This window comes from Pleurodeles waltl, chromosome 5 (genome assembly GCF_031143425.1).
Source record: "Pleurodeles waltl isolate 20211129_DDA chromosome 5, aPleWal1.hap1.20221129, whole genome shotgun sequence".
Classification (NCBI taxonomy): domain Eukaryota; kingdom Metazoa; phylum Chordata; class Amphibia; order Caudata; family Salamandridae; genus Pleurodeles; species Pleurodeles waltl.
In genome coordinates this window covers 812,115,006-812,135,533 of record NC_090444.1, presented here as the reverse complement: position 1 = coordinate 812,135,533, position 20,528 = coordinate 812,115,006, and the positions used below count along the sequence as shown (strand labels likewise).

The following is a 20,528-nucleotide window of genomic DNA, read 5'->3' as shown; positions in this document are numbered from 1 at the left end:
TTGGGGTTCAATTTCTCAATTTTAGACACCTCACATGGCCATGTTCGGAGTTACCATTGTACAGCTACATATATGTATCAACATATATGTAGTGCACGCTTATAATGGTGTCCCTGCACTCACGAAGTCTGGGAAATTGGTCCTGGCCAATGTGGGAGCACCTTTGCTAGTGCAAGGGTGCCTTCACACACAGTAACTTTGCACCTAGCCTTCAGTAACTGAAGGTTAGACATAGAGTGACTTATAAGCTACTTGGTGCAGAGAAAATGGCTGTGAAATAGTGTGTGCACTATTTCACTCAGGCTGCAGTAGCAGTCCTGAAGAAGGGTTTGTATGGGCTCCTTATGAGTGGCAAAAGAAATGCTGCAGCCCATTAGGATCTCCTGGAACCCCAATGCCCTGGGTACCTAGGTACCATATACTAGGGACTTATAAGGGGGGTCCAGTCTGCCAATCTGAATTGGAATATGGAGTCACTAGACTATAGTGGCAAATTTGGTAAACAGAGAGAGCATAATCACTGGAGTTCTGGTTAGCAGAACTCCAGTGACACAGTCAAGCATACTGACAACGCAGTAAAACACACTGACATATAGGCCACAAACTATGACCACTGGGGTCCCGACTAGCAGGATCCCAGTGAGACAGTAAAAACACACTGACAAACACTGACAAACACTGACAAACAGGTCAAAAATGGGGGTAACCATGGTAGAAGAAAGCCACCTTCGTACACCGATAACAATGCACACACATACACACAGAGATGCAAAATTATGAATAAATGGTTAAAAATAGGGCCTATCGATACTTATTTGCATCACTGAATTTCCAATTTACCTGGGACTACTGAACCATTGGCAAGAAATACAATTGCCAATATGTCAGACAGTTAAAAAAATCTCTTTCATTTCTCTTCTTCTGCCTAGAATAAATCTTTGTTGATAATTTAGTCCCATTCGACCCAGTACACTTCTACGTGCTCCACCTAGCTTTGGCAACCCTCCCTTCGCTGTCTTCCTGCCTGTGTCTGAAATACTGCAGAAGGATGCACATGTCCAGAGAAGACTGACACCAGGAATAATTACAATCAATAGGAACAGAGCACACTTGATTTCCCAATGATTGACCCAACCATTCCTTTGCAGAGTAATGAAATGAGTTATGCCACTCACAGACCTGCAATCAGTTAAATGACACATGCCTCTTCTAACATCATCCTTTTCAGTGGCACCTGAAAATGTCACACTGTCTGTGCTTATTTCCGAGAGATAAATGTAAAATGGGAAAATTCACAAAAGCAAGACTGAACTTTCTTTTTCACGAGGATTATTATGGAAGTCATTTGTTATCAGTTATGTGTTTTTATAAATGGATATAACATTTTTTTTGTAAGGTCACCTCACCTCATTACATAATATACAGAAAAATACAAAGCTATAACACACCACCTAGAACTAACGATACTCTAGCTATGGCATTTGTTAGACTTGGCATCATTGGCATGGTCTCCCCAAACTTTTTGCCTCTACTTCCCAGGTTGTTTCTGTGTGTTGGAATCTGTTTTTACTGTTTTTGTTTGCTCCAGACACTTTACCATTTCTGACCAGTGCTAAAGTGAATGTGTTTCCTGTATAAATTAAGGGGCATATTTATACTGTTTGCATCAGATTTGTGTAATTTTTTGTATGCAAATCCGTCGCAAACTTAACTCCATATTTATATTTTGGCGCTAGACGTGTAGCGCCAAAATGTTGGAGTTAACATCACTTTTTGCCTGCAGAATACTACCTTGCGTCGTTGAGATGCAAGGTAGGCGTTCCTGGGTAAAAAATGCCTCAAAGGCCATAGTGCCTTATTTATCCTCCCATTCAAAAATCACGCACAGGAGGAGTAGGGCCTTAAATAATGGCGCTAAGCCTGCTTAGCTCCATTATTTAACGTCTGGGTATGGGCAGTCGTAATGGGACCTGTAGGCAGATTTCCATGGTCGAAGTCCATGGAAATTTCCCACAGGTGCCCTTCCCTATCCCCAGGGACACCCCCACCCACCCCTACCCACACCAGGAGGTCACCTACGATGGAGGACCCATCCGACGGTAAGTCCAGGTGAGTATTTTCTTTTTTTTGTCCAACGCCGCTTGGGTATCCTGACTTGGGGCCCCCTGCACGATGCTGGCCCCAATGGATATGCCCAGGGGATATTCGTCCCCTGGGCATGGCCAATGGGGAGGTGTGCATGGCTCCTGTCTTTACTAAGTAGGAGCCATGTTCATGGGGCTTCTGTGCCAGAAAATGGTGCTACACTGTCTAGAGGCAATTTTTTGGCCTCTTAACAGTGTAAGGCCATGATTTGGCACACAAGCCATGTTTCCCCCTACGCCTCCCTTGGCCCTGTTATTGTCCTTTCCAAGGACGCTAACAGGGCCTTAGCGCCGGCCAGCACCATTCCTTAAATATGGCGCCCGGCCAACATCTAGAAATAGCGCTAGCCGGCGCTATACTTTTTGGCGCAAACCTGAGTTAAAAAGTATAAATATGGGCCTTAATGTGTAGATTGGCTTATCCATGATTGCCATATTTGATTTACTAGTAAGTCCCTAGTAAATTGCACTAGAGGTGCCCAGGGCCTGTAAAACAAATGCTACTAGTGGGCCTGCAGCACTGGTTGTGCCACGCACATTAGTAGCCCTGTGAACATGGCTCAGACCTGCCACTGCAGTGTCTGTGTGTGCAGTTTTAAACTGACAATTCGACTTGGCAAGTGTACCCACTTGTAAGGTTTAAACCTTCCCTTTTTATACATGTAAGGCACCCCTAAGTTATGCCCTAGGTAGCTCCAGGCCAGGGTGCAGTGTTTGTTAAAGGTGGGACATGTACTTCTGTGTTTTACATGCCCTGACGGTGAAATACTGCCAAATTTGTTTTTCACTGTTGCAAGGCCTATCTCTCCTATAGGTTAACATGGGGACTGCCTTTAAATATTAGTAAAGTACAGATTCCCTTTGGGAGCAGATAGGCATGTGGAGTTTGGGGTTTCTGAACTCACAATTTAAAAATACATCTTTTGGTGAAGTTGGTTTTTAGAATATGGGTTTGAAAATGACACTTTTAGAAAGTAGGCATTTTTTGCTTAAACCACTCTGTGACTCTGCTTGTTTGTGGGTAACCTCTCTGGGTCAGTTTGACAGTTGGGCTGTTTGCACCTCTCCTCTAGGGGTGTAGCCTGCATATCCTGATGGGCCATGTGGGCTGAGGGGAGTGGAGGAGTGATCACTTAAACCTGAAATCAATCAATCAATCAGGGGATTTGTAAAATGCACTACTGACCCGTGAGGGTCTCAAGGTGCTATGGAGGGGAGGGGGAGAAGTAGGGGGGGGGGTGCTGCTACTGCTCCAACAGCCAGGTCTTGAGAAGTTTCCTGAAAGTAAGGATGTCTTTGGTCTGGCGCAGATAGGTGGGAAGAGTGTTTCACGTTTTGGCGGCGAGGTGTGAAAATGATCTACTGCCAGTTGTAGTTCTGCAGACGCATGGGACGAGGTCAGCGGAGCGGAGATGCTGGGTCGGGGTGTAGCAGGAGAGTCGTTTGTTGAGGTATTCTGGTCCAGTGTTGTGCAGTGCTTTGTGAGCGTGGGTGAGGAGTTTGAAGGTGTTTCTCCTGTTGACTGGGAGCCAGTGCAGATCTTTCAGGTGGTCTGTGATGTGGCAGTGGTGGGGGATGTCCAGGATAAGGCGTGCAGAGGGGTTCTGGATGCTTTGCGGCCTCTTTGGAGTTTTCCCGTGGCTCCTGCGTACAGGGCATTGCGTAGTCCAGTTTGCTGCTTACGAGGGCTTGGGTGACTGTTCTTCTGGGAAAGGGCTGTGCCTACCCTCACACAAATGCAGTCTCCAATGATGCACCGCTGGCCTCGTGGCTAAAATCAACACTCCACCAGCATCATGTCTGGAAGATCGATCTAATGCAACTGGAGAAACGACTCCCAACATCCGCAGCCACTGCTGTTAATGATGCAAGCCCTGTGATGCCACGCTTAACATGGCATCTCTTTTTCCGACCGTGTTCGGAGAGCGACTCTGATTATCGGAGCTCCATCCTCTGCGTTTTTGCACCTCATTAACGGCGCATTTCGGGAAGCACATTTCGTGCTCCCGGTCACGTCTTACTTACCTATTTTCATGACTTTTCTTTTTGCTTGTCGATGGTGGACTGCTCTCCTTTTCTTTTTCTTTCTTTTTCCTCTGTTTTATGTGCACTTCGTCTTTTCTCTGGTTTCCATGCTGCCTTCTTGCTGGTCTCGATGTTGTCTTATTTCTGTTCCTTTTCCCAGCATGCCTTTTTTTCTTAATACTGCAAATGTTTTCCTATTATTTTCTATGGGCCTTTCCCAATCCAAGATGGTGTTGTTTCTCTTTCCTGTGTTGTCACTTCCTGTCTTCCCGTATATAAGTCACTCAGTCCTGATCTGCTTTACCTTGCAAACACTTCCTCTTGGTGGTGATCCTCGCTCCTGTTCGTCGTGTTTTTCTCCAGTTCCTGTTGCTCTGATTGAGACTTTGTCCAATTTGTTCCTTTTTTCACTCTTGTTTTTTTCTCTTTTTTAGGAATTCCTGTTTTGAGGTTTTTCCCATATTTTTTGGGTCTTTTCCTGTGGGGCTCCTTCTGGAGCGTACGGTCTGGAGGGTACGGTCTGCTTAGGCATTTCCCTGTCAAGCAGCACCGTGGCTACTAGAAAGGGTTGCCCTTATCTTGGTCTATCCAGATCCAGCAGAAGACCGGGTGCTCTTTCAAATCCTTCAGTCAAAGGTGAGAAGCATCGTGCAGATCGTGACAAGCCCCCACGCAGCACAGGTGCTTCACACTGTACGACTGGATTTCAACGCAACACCACTGGGTGCAGAAAATCAACGCAGAGCCTGCATGGACCAAGATGCCTGTCCGGATCGACGTAGCGGTCTCTTGCAGGAGAGAAAAAACAACGCACGCCGACCGTACCAAAGAAGGACCAACGCACATTCTCACTTGCAGGTATTCAACGCATCGCTGGCCTTTGTCAACGTACACTCACCCGTGTGGGTTTATTTTTACACTACCCAGGCACGTTTGTGAAAGAACAGCATTCTCACTGTTTTCTAAGGATTAATGTGGTCATTATGAGTTTGGCAGTCCTGCTTCGCCACACCGGTGGTGGGGGTAACACTGCTGACAGTGTGGCGGAGCAGGACCGCCAAATTATGGCCACAGCAGTGAATGGGCTGCAAAGCAGGCAGTTCACCGCCTGTACCACCAGGGCGGTGGGACCAGTGGGCCGAAGGTGTACCACTTTCGGCCCGGCGGTCCACCTTATACTGACAATGGTATTGAGAGTCTCCTTTCCACCAGAGATAGCCTGGCGGCAACTCCTCCAAGAAGTCCACAGCAGAAAGGATACTGGCGACAGGAATAAACATTCCTGTCACCAGTATGTGACTCTCCCATCCCCTGGAATAGCCATTGCCCCCCTCCCACCACCCGAACCCTGTAGACACCATCCTCCCACAAATCCCAAATATACCCCACGCCCCATCCACTGGTGCCAATCAAAAACCCCATTTCCAACAGTGTTATGAGCAGGGCCGGACTGGGAGCTTAAAGCAGTCCTATCAGGTTTTTAAGATCATCCCCTGCACCGAGGCTGGAAGCAACAGTGAGTGGATTATGCTGGGTTGTTGCTTTTGTTACAGAGGGCCAGTATTGCAGAACCATTGCAAAACCAGCCCTCATTAACAAAACCTGCCCCACCCTTTCAGCCTCCTGGGGAAATGCCCAGTGCCTATTACGACCAGTCTGGCACTGGTTATGAGCTTGCAATGATGCAATAGGGAAGAACTGCAGAAATTAGTGTTTGCACACCAATTGTATTGGTTGTGACCTCATTTTGTATTATTTTCAATGGAAAAATGTATTCTGGGAAAAAATAGGAAAGACAATTTTTTACGAACAACTCTTAATTTCGTTTCCACTCAAATCAAGGCTGTATCTGAAGTTGTAATACAGGTTTAAGACTACAATACATAATTTATGTAACGTCTTCCCCAGCCTCGTACCCGCTAATTAACTAGGCCACACACTGAGCTGTAAATAACACACCTTTATTCCTCTGTGCCTACCTGTGAACTCTCACATTCTAAAGCAATCATTCATTACATTCTATTCTAGTGATTACCTCTTATGGATACAGAGTCCTTGGTGAGCCAGAAAGGTTCCATTCTAAATGATGTAAGACACTACGGGGGTGATTCTAACCTTGGCGGGCGGCGGATGCCGCCCGCCAAAGTTCCCCCAACAGAATACCGCTACGCGGTCAGAAGACCGCCGCGGTTATTCTGTGTTTCCCGCTGGGCTGGCGGGCGACCGCCAGAAGGCTGCCCGCCAGCCCAGTGGGAAACCCCTTCCCACGAGGAAGCCGGCTCCGAATGGAGCCGGCGGAGTGGGAAGGGTGCGACGGGTGCAGTAGCACTCGTCGCGATTTTCAGTGTCTGCAATGCAGACACTGAAAATCTTTTAGGGGCCCTCTTACGGGGGCCCCTGCAATACCCATGCCATTGGCATGGGCACTGCAGGGGCCCCCAGGGGACCCCTCACCGCCATCCTGTTCCTGGCGGTCACGACCGCCAGGGACAGGATGGCGGTGAGGGGGTCGGAATCCCCATGGCGGCGCAGCAAGCTGCGCCGCCATGGAAGATTCCTCAGGGCAGCGGAAAACCGGCGGGAGACCGCCGGTTTTCCGTTTCTGACCGCGGCGGTCAGAATGCCCTTGGGAGCACCGCCAGCCTGTTTGCGGTGCTCCCGCGGTCCCCGGCCCTGGCGGTCAATGACCGCCAGGGTCGGAATGACCGCCTACATCTCCCCCTATGTTAAATGAAAATTTGTTTTTTTAGAAAATCATGAAACAGACACAAATATATCTACATGTATAGAAACATGTACAACTATATTTCTTCAATTAATCTTCTTGATGCTCTGATCTGTCAACCCGATCTAGTTGCTGGAAGCTGGAAGTGGTCATCTTCAAAGTTGGGAATTGCCAATGATGGTAAAGAATCAGCAAATGTCATTGAGATTTCAAAATCAGTCTTTCTTTCATCATCTTGAGCTAAAGACCAAAGAAACAGAGGCCTACGTTAAAAGGTTCAGTAACTGTTGAGTGATCACCAAATCTCCTTTTCTGGATAAGAGGTATTTTGCATGTCAGCTCTTGTTTGCATACACTTTCATTTTCTGTGTTTGAACTATAGGCCACATGTAGCTTTTTGTTGGTTGCAAAGGGGCAGATTTGCAGAATCAATCCACTTGTGACCAAAAAAAGTGTTTCCCTTTATACAAATCCCTATTTTGCGAGTCAGTATGCACTTAATGACTCGCAAGACAGATTTTGCAACTTGCAGTTAGGAAGGGGCATCCAGAGGACGACCCTTCCTAATTGTGACTCACAGGGGGATGTTTGATTGTTTTGTGACTATTAATGCGGTCACAAAACAGTTGCAGTTAAAACCAATTTCTTATTGGTGTTAACCCATTTGCAAATGGGAAGAGATCCCCAAGGGACCCCTTCCTCTTTGTGAATGGGGCCACAAACATTTTTTCAGAGCAGGCAGTAGTCCCATGGACCATTGTCTATTTTGAAAAAAATAAATTGAAACTGAAACCTTTCATTTCTATTTTTGAAATACATCCCTTTTTCTTTAAGGAAAATGGGCTGCATTAAAAAAAAAATGCTTTATTTACAAAGCAGTCACAGACATGGTAGTTTGCTGACCCCAGCAGGCTACCATCCCTGTGACTGCAGCCATTCCCAAACGGGTCGCAAATTGCGACATGCCTCATGAATATTAAAGAGGCAGATCCCTTGCAACTTGTTTGAGAATTTCTCACAGTGTCTGAGACACTGTTGTACATCAGGTTTTGCGACTCGTAAATTTCAAGCAGCTAAGTTTTGCAATTTGCGAGTCACAAAACCTGACATTTGTACATGTGGCCACAAGTCCCTTCTACGATTCAGGTTTTCATTGATATCTCTTTCTGTGGTCCATTGGGGTATCTTAGTTGCCATTGCTCTGCCAAACATCAAAGTCACAGGACTTTCACCTGTGGTCGATTGGGGTGTTGAACCATAAACTCGTAAAGTGAAGTGCAGTACAGTTTTTAGACTGGGCTTCTAAAGAATTGCATGGTATACTGCTTTCTTTAGTGTACTCCTGAAACGCTCAAGCAGTCCATTGGCCTATGGCCACAAGAGTGTGATCCTCTGATCCTCTGATGCTTTATGTTTGCATGCTCTAAAAATTCTTTAAATTTGTTTATGTTGAAGGGTGGACCACTGTCAGACTATACGATGGCAGCCAAACCCCATGTTACAGAGATGCCATCAGGTTTTCAATGACTCACTTGTGTCATGGATGAGAGCTCTTCGACCAAAGGAAAACATGAATATTCATCTAATATCACTATTAAATGAAGTCTGTTGTCAAGTGGACCAAAGAAATCAATGGCTATCCTCTCCCAGGAATGTTTAGGAAGTTCTGACATGTTTAGCATATGCTAAGTGACTTTGATTGACAGGCAGTTAACTTATGTGATAGACTTTCCAGTTCCTTTTCAACTCTTTCATCTAAGTATGGAAACCAAAATCGATCTCAGAGAGCTCTTTTTGTAGCAACAATACCACAATGTCCTTTGCAAGCCACTTCTATCACCTTTCTCGTAGACTCTCCGGAATCAGGATCCTCAATCCTTTCAGAATAACTCCTTCCTGAGTTATGGACAATTCCTATTTGACATTCTTGTACTTTTGATATTCACCTTCATTATTGAGAGGTCAAATGTGTTTGTTTCGTGACTGATGTGTAATTATGTCTTTTAACTTGGGCAGGTCACTATCATGACTTGCAGCAGTTACAATCTGGGCTCATGATACAGCAACTGGTGTACTTGACTTGACAATGAAATTGATTTAGGCCTCAGCCTCTTTAGAAGGAGCTCTCTAACCTTGAATGGGCACTCTTGAAATGTAGTCAGCAGGATATTGATCCGTTTCACAATTATATAGTTGTACTCTTGCAATCAAAGCCCCCATTGTTCAAGGAGGCATCTTGGCTTTTGAATTGCCGATGATGGTCAGCAAGGCTTGATGATCAGTCACCAGCATGAAAGGCTTTCCATACCGGAACACATGGAAATGTTCACAAACCCATGCTACAGCCAAACTTTCCTTTTCCGACTGTTAGTAAGCATGTTCTGTTTGAGATAAGCTTCTACTTCAAAAGGTCACAATATGTCATCTTGCATTTCGGCGTCCATCATACTGTGCAAGTATAGCATCTAACCCCATGGTGCTAGTGTCAACCACAATCTCGGCTTGGGCCTTTGCCCTGAACAACACCATTTCTGGGGCATGTTTGATTCTCTTGAAGCTCTTTTCACATTCTCATGACCATGTAAAAGAAACATTTTTCTTTTTTAACTCTCATAAAGGAGAGCTAACAACGGCAAAGTCCTTTATGTATTGTGAACAGTCATTGGCCATTCCTAGAAAAGAATGTACCATTGAAACATCTTGTCGAGGGGGGGTCAGCATTTGTCAAAGTTTGTACTTGTGCATGATCAGGTGTGATGCCCCATCAGAAAAGATATGGCTAAAGATTTTCAATTGTGTTTTATTGAACTCACACTTGTCTTCATTTAAAGTCAAACCTGAACCATAGAGTTATTGACATACTTGTGTGATGGCTCTATCATGCTCTTTCTGTGTAGCTCCAAAAACTAGTATGTTATAGCTATTGTTAAATACATTCACAACAGGTTGTTTGATGCATTGTATGATTTCTTGTGATTATGTCAGCAATGTGCTGCTCTGGATGTCGCTTTCATTCAATCACTTTAGTCACCTAGGGCATGTGAATGCATATGCGCACAGCTCCTTCATGGTCCTTTTTAGGCACTACTACTATGGGAGAAACGAATGGTGTTGGACAAGTGGTACATTCAATAATGCCATTATTAAGCAGTGATTCAAGTTATTTTTCAATAGCTGCTTGTAAACAAAAAACAACTTGTCTATGTCTCTGAGCGACAGGACGTACATCCTCAATAATGTGCAGTTTTATTTTCATAGTCTTTAACTTTCCTAAAACATAAAGCAATGAGGGCATTGCCTTACTATTTTGTGATAAGCATTCTTGTTGTAATTCCCTGAAATGAGTCCCATGTCAGCAGCTGTGATGAAACTGAGGAAGCAGACATTTGCCGCTGACCCCGGAATCAGATGGATAGGTACTTGTACATTTGTTTTTTTATATTTCATCGTAGCTATATATGAACCTTTATTTTTCATGGGTGTCAATGCAGCCCAGATGTACACTTTGGTATTTGATGGCATAAGGAACAGTATTAGAAACATTGCATTATATTTTTCCTCAGGAATTATATTTATTGAATCACCACTATCGATAGTGAAAGATATTGTAATCTTTGGACAGTGTTTGTATGATTTTGTTACTTTCACTTTGACTTTTCTTTGGCTGACCTTTCTCCTCACAGGCCACTTGTCCAATATGTGCATATTTTTCTGAGGTAAGCATTGACATGGCACACTCACTTTCTTTGCTATCACTTATTATTGAGGCTCACAAACTGTTTGATAATTTAGATGACAATCAACTTAGTTTAGTATCTATTTGCTTCAACTGATGTCGGCTCTTGGCCTTGTGGTTGTGGGTTGAACGTTGTTTTTGGAAGGTTCCAGTGGCCATTTTGTCTTATTTTTTCCTTCGCTATGCATATTGTCACAAAATGGTTCTCTTTACTACAGCGTTTACATATGTGACCAATAGCAGTACACTTTCCTTCATGTGGAAATGCAAATCCATACCTGAAGCAAAACTTCTTTTTGCATGTAGACATCACTTTGTGTCTTTCAGCCTTTTATTTCAAATTACTTTTAACACTCAAAGCTGACTCGCTCTGGATATCTCCAGCCACTATGTCAGCAGCCTGTCTCTCAGCATGTTCCTCATCTTCTGCAGCTATCAACACTTGCTCCAGAATAAGGACCTCATTTACAAGGAGCTTGCGCCGCTGCTGCATCATTTTATTTGATGCAGGAGTGACGTTTTTACTGCTCCTTATTTGCAAACTGACACGAGAGACATCTAGCATCACTTTTCCCAATTTTTCTTTTCATCCAATCCGGCTGCGTCAGGCAAAAACAATGATATGCAAGGTTGGTGTACCCTCTTAAAAAAACATGCAGAACTATTGCAGCCTTATTTCCAAGGAAATCAAACAATGAAGCTTCTTTGGCAACGGACACACAGAGGCCCTCATTATGAACATGGCGGTAAACATTGCTCCGCCTGTGGTGGCGGTAACTACCGCCAACAGTCAAGCGGTCTGGGCCGCCAAATTATGAACCACCTGAAAAACAGGCAGCCTGAAATCCACTCACCGCCAGCAGAGGAGTGCTGACAACGACAGCGGAGGCCGCCCACAGGCCGACTGAAAGGCCCAACCCGCCCATCAAATAATGAAGCACTAGACCGCCGTCAGTTCTGGGGCAGGAACCACCGCCACGCAAAGCCAGCCAGAAACAAACCAAATATAAGGAAACACTCACTGGAGGCTCACACAACATGCCGAAGCAGACATGGAGAGAGAGTTGCAAATCATGCCAGTCCTGCTCCTTGTCATATACCTCCACGACCCAGACCGCCGGCGAGGACAGCGACGGTGAGTACCGCAACCTACTAAAAAAAGGGAAGAAAGGGCACAGTTACATATCCATCCACTCCACCCAACCTGCAACGCACCCACAACCCCTCACAACAGCTCAAGCCGTACACCCCAGAGTAAGAGGTACTTACCTGACACAAGACCAAGACAACCTTCCCAAAGAACATACATGTGCAGAACACCCCCTCACAAAGAAACGATGAACCACAGATCCAGAGTGTGCCAAAACCAACGCTGGCCACACAAACTTTTCATTAAGCTCCAGGAGCAACAGAAGTCCAACAGAAGGCCAATGGCAGTCCATATTTCAAAGTCCGATGGGCCCAAATGGCCCCAACTTGACTCTCACAAGTGTAAATGGTACTCCACCTTAAAGGAGCAACAATGGGGCATTCAGGCACCTCAGGGAACAGGAGCAGGGGGGTTTTGGGGGTGGTGACTTACAACTGGGAGAGGGGTCTTTGCTTTACGTTTGGGCGGTGGAGGGGGCTTGGGTCTGGCCTTTGAAGCTGGTGGAGCAGCCTTGGACTGGGGTGCTGCAGATGTACCTGGGCTAGCATGGGGTCTCTTGCTCACAGGGGAGGTAACATGGGAATGGGAAGGGCGGACAGGGGAGGGCTGTGACGTGGGAAGAGTGGACAGGGCAAGGAGGTTGGCATGTTTAGGGACCAGATGGGGTGGGCCAGTGGGTTCAAATAGGTCAACACGGGATAGGAAAAGTTTTTTTAGGGGCAATCGGGGTGGAACTGGAGAAAGATGTGGGAGTGGAGATAGAGGGAGTGGTCGTGACAGGTGTAGGTGTGCGTGACGTGGGTGCAGGTGACTAAAAAGTATGCTGAGGTTATGATGGATGTGTGTTGGCTGGGTGTCTTGGAATGTTTGAGTGTCTTGGGAGGAGGTGGGGTGGACACAGTAGGACAAGACCGGCTGCTAGTGTAAAGGTATGTTGACTGTGTGTCTGCAAGTTTGGTGAGTGTGCTGCATATGTCAACCAAAGTCATTGTGGTGAGTGCAGGTGTGGTGTCTGGGGTGCATGAATGGATGTCTGATTTTGAGGGGACTGCCAGAATGGGGTCACCAACAGTGAATGAGGATGCAGTACCTGTGAGTGTGCATGTAGAGGTGACAGACAGGGAGGCGGAAGAGGAGGACACACTGTAGGAAGTGGGTTTTGGTGTCTGTGACTTTGTACGTTGGTTGTGTGTATGCCTGTGGTGGGAAGTGTGGTGCGTGTATTTCTCATTGTGCTTTTTGTGTGTTGAGGTGTGTGCATGGCTGTCAGAATGTGTGCTTGGGACCGGTGAAGGGAGTGGGGTGCTGGAAGAGGTAGAGGTGGTTGGAGGGGGGACAGAATGACCAGGGAGGGACACTGGCTGCTGTCAAAGCGGAGGCCAGAGTCTGAAACAATCTTTGTAGGCCAGACACGGCACTGTGAATGCCATCCAGGTAGGAATTGGTCTGCTGCACCTCTGATGCTAGCCCCTGGATGGCATTGACGATGGTTGTCTGCCCTACAGCAATGGTCCTCAGGAGGTCAATAGCCTCCTCTGTGAGGGCAGCAGGGCTGACTGGGGCACGGGAGTAGGTGCCTGGGGCGAAGGAGACGCCCACCCTTCTGGGTGAGCGGGCACGGGCAACTCAGTGGGGAGCATATGGGAGGGCGGTGATGGTATGAGGGGTGGCAGAAGATGACGCAGAATGGGTGGGCCCACTAGAGTCCGCCACCACCATGGAGCTCCTATCGGAGGAGGTATCAGATTCAATACCTCCAGTGGTAATTGTGTCCCCTGTGGTACTCCACTCGCTCTCCAAACCCACTGGTCCCCTTGGCGTCGCTCGACTCTGCCTCTGTGGAACAGTGGGCCACTGCATCCCCACTCGCCGGTGCCACAGCTCCCTCACCAGATGATGCTGATGTAAACAGACAACACAAGAGAACAGGGATGGGGAGACAAAACAGGAGAGACACTTGTAAATAGCTGAATGGAGGTACATAACTGGTACATACATACTCCCTCCCTGCAAATATTCCATCATGCAGCACCTACCGCTATGCCCCTGACTAGTGGCCACAACCCTGCTCTACAGCCATTTCCTACATCACAGAAGGACCTGAAATACTGAAGACCTGTCCCTTACAACCTAACTTACCATTGAGGCCATTATGTAAAATTACATCAGTCAGAGTCCCTGCCAATAGACAGCATACATACTAAAGCACACGCACACATCCATCAAGGAGGCATACGATTGTTTCTGTACTCACCCCCTTGTGTCTCCTATGCAGCCTTCAAGTGCCCATCCAGGTCCGGATACACCACCGCCAAGAATGCGGTGCCTGACGCGCACCCCTTCCTCGCTGGGAGGACTTCCGCAACTGGGCCTCGCAGGTCTTCCTCGCCCAGCGCCGCAGGTCCTCCCACCACTTCCTGCAGTGGGTGCTCCGCCGGTTGTAGACTCCCAGGTTCCGCACCTCCCTGGCGATGGCATGCCAGAGTCCCCTCTTCTGATGGGCGCTGACCTACATGGGACACACAGAAAAAGTAACACAGAGGTCAGACAATGCCTATTAGATACAGCTGTCTATACGTCCCCTATGGGACTGACACTCACAACAGCATAACAGGACCTCACACACGCAGCATGTCATGAATCCCACAACTGTACAGTGTCAAACGTGCACACATCTTTACTGCCATCTACCACCATTACACACATCCATGCCCCCCAATCCACCTACTCACCTGTACCTCTGGTCGACCGTACAGCTTAGCGTACAGGGGTAGGACCCCGTCCACCAGCTTGTCCAGTTTCTCGGTGGTGATGGCCAGGGCACTTTCCCCTTCAGCTCGTGGCATTTCCAGGGCCAGAGTCAGGACACAGCAGCACACTCAGTGGAGTACCTGCATGCATGTAATCCGGGAGTCAAGTGAAGTAGGGGTGACGAAATGGCATACGCTCCACGGTGGTGTGCACCGTCAGCGGTGGCGGCGATCATGATATGCTCTTATTCCCCATTGACAACCATGTTAACCAAAGAATGGTCACACAGCAGTGAACACCGCCTTATGCTATTACGACAACCTCTAGCGGTATGGGGTCACTTCCACTACAACATTTCTAGATTACAAGCGGCAGACATTTTGGCCATTACTACGCAGTTATTAACTTCTCATTTGGCCCATGCAGGCCCTATTGTCCCCAACCCCCATAGGCATGAACAAATATACATTTACTCACCACAATAGTCCTGATGTATCATTGAGGACATGTCACTTCAGTGTAACATCCTACTATGCATATGTGTCAGTGACTTGTATGCCAGCTGTGCTGAATATTTAACATGTTGGGCAGATGTGTGTGTGTTCCTCACATGTGTTCTCAACTCCTCCTAGGTACAGACCCATGTGGCGAGGGAGGGCCCCATCAGTGTACAGACCACATGTTGATTTGGAGACTATGGTGGAGCATCACATCATAATCAATTACAGAGTGAACCGTGCTACTATTCATGAACTTTGTGCATTACTGGATCCAGCACTGAGATCGGCTAATCAGAATCAGCATGCCATCCCTACTGAAGTGCAAGTGCTCTCTGCACTACATTTCCTGGCTGCGGGCTCATTTGAGGTGATTGTGGGCATGGGTGCAGATTTTTCACAGCCAATGATTAGCATTATACTGTCCAGAATCCTGAATGCATTTGTACCGCACCTACAGTCCTATGTGAGGTTTCCCCAAAGTGCTGACCTTCCTGCCATCAAGTCAGACTTCTATGCCTTTGCCAACATTCCCCAGGTGATAGGTGCCATCGATAGAACCCACATAGCTCTCATTCCCCCAGGAGTAAGGGAACGGGTGTTCAGAAACAGGAAGAACTTTCACTCCATGAACATTCAATTGGTTCTACTACAGACCAGTGCATCTCACATGTGAATGCTATGTTCCCTGGATCAGTCCATCATTCCTTTGTGCCGAGGAACAGCAGTGTGCCACACATGATGGAACAACTACAAGGGGACAGAGGATGGATCATAGGTAAGTGTGTCTGACACTTTTTGGCACATAGCAGACAGCCAGGCTGTCTGCAACTGAGGGTTGTCAGTGACAGTCCTGTTTTGCCCCCTTTTGCAGGTGATTCTGGCTACCCCAACAGGCGTTGGCTCCTGACACCAGTGAGGAATCCTAGGACAGATGCAGAGGAATTACAATGAGGCCCATGGACGTACTAGGAAGGTGATAGAGTGCACAATAGGTCTCCTGAAGGTTAGGTTCCGTTGCCTCGATATCTCTGGGGGATCCCTGGCCTATGAGCCTCAGAAGGTGTGTAGAATAGTGGTGGCCTGCTGCATGCTGCACAACGTGGCTGTGATGAAATCTATTCCCCTCTTTGAGGAGGAGGGGGCTGTATATCCAGACCAACTTCCTCACAGAGGGGATGAGAGAGATGGTGATGATGGGGTGGGAGAAGATGTACACTCCAGGAACCAACTGATACTACTGTAATTCCAGTAACTAACTGGTACTATTTGATTCTGTGGTTGTCTGTGCTGCATACAGTTGTTATGCCTTATCCTCTGTGGGGGTTTGGGGTCTATAGACATTGTCTCTGTGACCAGGATTGCATGGGACATGTGACATTATGGATAACTTGTTAGGCATTTCTGTTGGCACCACCCCATGTTATGTGTGGGGTGCCATTCCTGCAATACAGATATGGATAAATCATTTCAATGACAATTGCATGCACTCTTTGATTTGAGTCAACATAATGACAGGGGACCTTTACATTGGTGAAAAGGTGTTTTATTTGGTGTCAGGGATGCCATGGAGCTCTTTACAGTGATGGGAGTGAGCTACTGGTGGATGTCCATATTGGCTACATGGTCTCAGCGATTGTTGGCAGTGGCAATATGTCCATCTGTTATTTACAAGTTTTGGGGTTGTTATTGCACGGTGTGGATGGTGGTTCAGTGGCACACTTGGGGGACAGTTCTTGTCAGAGTCACTTCTTAGAGGGGGCCCTGGTCTTGACAGGTGTTCCAGTGCAATATCTGGGCCTGAGTGACCGTTTGGATGCCTGGTGCTGGCTTGTACGGGTTGAGGTGTTGGTCTCCTGAGTGTCCTCAGATGGTGGCACAAGTGCAATTGCTGCTGCTGCTGTTGTTGGCTGCTCTGTATCTTGGCCTGTAGTAGGGGCTTCATGGTTTGTGGGGGTCTCCGGCTGGGTTGGGGCAAGGTGCAGCAACTGATGCCCTCCAACTGGGCCTAGCCCCCAGTGATGTTGATGGGTGGGTGGTAGGGTTGTCGGTGGTGTCCTGGGTGGGGCTGCTGGATGGTGACAGTCCAGGGCTGTGTGAGGGGCCAGGGTATTCCTCACTGTCTAGGGTTCCCTCTCCAGTGTCCTGGGTGGTGCCTCTGTCTCCATGTGGGGCACTGCCACTCCTTGTCCTGTCCGTCAGGGTGGCATGGGTGGTGGTGCCTGTTGGGGGGAATGGACATGTCTGTTAAAATTGCATTATCGGATGGGGTGCACAGGGCTGGGCTGTTATGTGCAGGTTTTCCACTTTTGGGCCATTCAGGGTACCTTTGTGAGGTTGCCATTGCATTTTGCTTAGGATGTGGAGGTGTATTGTGGGTGGTGTAGTGCCTTTGTGATTACTTGCAGGGGTAGGTGGCTGTGCACAGTGAGAGGTATGTGGGCCTGTTGGTGGAATTGCGGGTATGCAGGGTGACTGGAGGTAGTGATTGTGGCTTGGGTGGGGTAGTGGTCCTGTTGGCTCTTAGAGGGGTGGGGTGGTGCATGCATTACAGGTGTGATGGATATGGGGTAATTGTAGACGAATTACCCGAGTCCATTCCTCCAGTGAGTCCAGTGAGGCCCTCAGAGTGCAGAATGGCCAGTACCTTTTCCTCCCAGTCAGTGTAGTCAGTGGTGTTGGTGGAGGTCCTCCCCCAGTCTTCTGGATAGCAATGTTGTGCCGGGATGCCATGGACCTCACCTTCCTGCTCAGGTTGTTGCATTTCTTGCGTATGTCATCCCTCGTGGGTGGATGGTGTCCCACTGCATTGACCTTGTTGACAATGGTCCGCCATAACTCCATCTTCCTGGCGATGGGTGTGTGCTGGACCTGTGCCCGAATAATTGTGGCTCGACCTTCAGTAACTCGTCCACCAGGGTCCTTAGCTCCCTTTCTGTGAAGCGTGGGTGCTTGGGGGGGGTTCCATGGTGTGTGTTGTGAGTGGTGTGTTGTGTGGATCTAGGTGAAGGTGCTGTTGTGTGGTTGGGTGTGTGATTTGTGTGTTGTGGCGTTCAGTGTCTGCTTGTGGAGTTCTCAATCTCAGTTGTTCTATTGGTGGTGCATAGGATTGTGGGGTGTGTCTGTGAGTGTTTTATAGTGTTGTGGATGTGTGTCAGGTGTGTGGGTTTCAAACTTGCCAATGTGTGCAATTCTTACTGTTGGGTCCCATTGCTGGCCGTAGCGGTCTGTACCACCAATGGTCGTTCGACTTCCACTGACTGCCGCAGTGATTTGTGCATCATTATTTGGAGGGCAGGGAGTTTGTGTGCTCGGCGGTGGCGGGGTGGAATGTCAGGAATTTTTGCCGACAAGGTCCTGGTGGTGACTGGTGGCATGGAATTTTTTGTCGGATTCTGATTTATGCATCTTTATGTGGCAGGTTTCTGTTCACCGCCAATGGCAGATTACTGTTCAGCGTCACCACGGCAGGGAACAGTTTTTACCGCCATGTTCAAGATGTCCCCCAGAGTCTCAAATGCATCAAACATTAACGCTTCCTTAGACCAGGCGCATAAATTACACATTGGCACTGTTACATAAGGAGAACATACCCAAATCATTCTGGCAAGCTCTAGGACACAATGGACCAATGTCTACTGCAGCTTAGAGCCTCAAGACGACCACCAACACCACCATGACCACCACCTCCACCATCACCACCACCCACACCACAGAGGCAGTGCAGGAGGAGGGAGAGCATATATCAACAGCGTACGTTGCTAATTGGACTCAAGGAGGAAGAGGTAATTATCCATTACCATCTGAGGGGGGATTCCATTGTACAGCTGCTACACCTGATTGCATCAAGACTTCAGGAAACAGTGGACAGGGTTCTTTCAGATAACAGCAGCTTAACGGTCAGAATCGCCAAGCCTTCATTCTGCTCATTCCTACCCTCCATCCTGGATGCCATCATGCATCTAACAACCCACTACAGCCTCTTTCCCAACACTCAGCAACTGCAGCAGTAGATCAAACAAGGATTTTATGCAATTGCTGAGTTCTTACATGTGCTGGGTGCCACAGACTACAAGCATGTGTAACTTCTCCTGCTGCAACTGCCCATCTCTACCACAACAGGGAACACACCAGCTCCATCAATATCCAGGCCATTGTAGACCATTGTGGGTTATTCACAAATGTACAGGCAAAATATTCCAACAGTGTGTATGATGCATGCATATTCCAGCACTCAATCACAAATGAATGATTCCAGAATGGACAAAATGAAAATGGCCTACTTGCAGGTAAGCAAAACTCAAGTACCTAATGGACCCACTATCAACTAGAAATGGGTGGCACATTACACATCTCAGTGTCTGCCAACACAGATAGGGACTTCAGTATGAGGGCTGTTCAACATACATGCACCATGCATCATGTTACATATGCAATGCAAATCCCCCAGCCATACATGTGAATACATCTAACACCAGTTTTGCAGATGTTGCATGGTGTAAAGGCACAGAGCAGTAAATGGCAGGCAGGAATCATGGCTTCCATCACTGTGTGCAAAGGAGGTGTTCCAAGTTCATTACCGGGGTATCCCCATGCGACTCCCATGGTCCATCAGGCGTATCATGTGTCCCACACGACGAACTACGTGCAAGGTGACAAACCACAGTTCATGGACTGGTGATGTGTAACTGTCCAAATGAATAGTAATCAACAAAATTACTCCCACATCCTATGTGTGCTTTATTACGTGACACACATTCATCACTCACCACGTCTCTGAGGCAGCAGTCTTAGCTTGAAAACGCCCCCACACACACAAAAACAATGTTGCATGCAATGAAGAACCCCTACAGCCCCTGATGCAAGTGTCAATGTGTCCCTGCCAGGCAACTTGTGTGCAAGTCTATTTGGAAGGAACTTTAAATTGCAGAATGCCCCAAATATTTTGTATTAATTTCCATTCCCAGAAACGTTCAGTGCAGGAAGTTGTGTAGCTAGACTGCAGAGGAGCAATTCCTAATCTTCTGGATCGATGTGTTGTGTGCCCATATTGGGTACAATGCTGTCACACATGTACACAATGTTCCCTCACTGTGACATGCAGTCATGGATCTGGCAATGGCACTTGTGACAACATGTCACTCAGTTGGTATGTGTGAGTGCATACTATGTGGATGGTATTATGTTAATGGCCCTGGATAATATTGCACATTCAAAGGTCTGTGCTAACCTAATGTAGGCCACCACCAACATCTGTGGATGACCATGGATCCACCCACCTGTCTGTGTAAGCCATGTCTGTTATGTTAAGACCTACCTAGGGAGGACCTCCAAGAAAAAAATCTCTTCCACATTCTTTACCTTCACACATATTGTGTGAACTTATAACATCGAATGGACTAGCCCATTTCGCCCATATTTATACTATTTGACGCAAAAATGCGCCGGCGCAGTTTTGCGTAATTTTTTTTACCGCTGGCTAACGCCATTTTGGTGCGCC

At 47.3% G+C, this 20,528-nt stretch overlaps 1 pseudogene; it reads right to left on the bottom strand.

The window, feature by feature from the left end:
- LOC138297060 (vesicular inhibitory amino acid transporter-like) overlaps positions 1-14,626 on the bottom strand; it is a 39,024-nt pseudogene extending 24,398 nt beyond the window's left edge.
- Between the last annotated feature and the right edge of the window lie 5,902 nt (positions 14,627-20,528).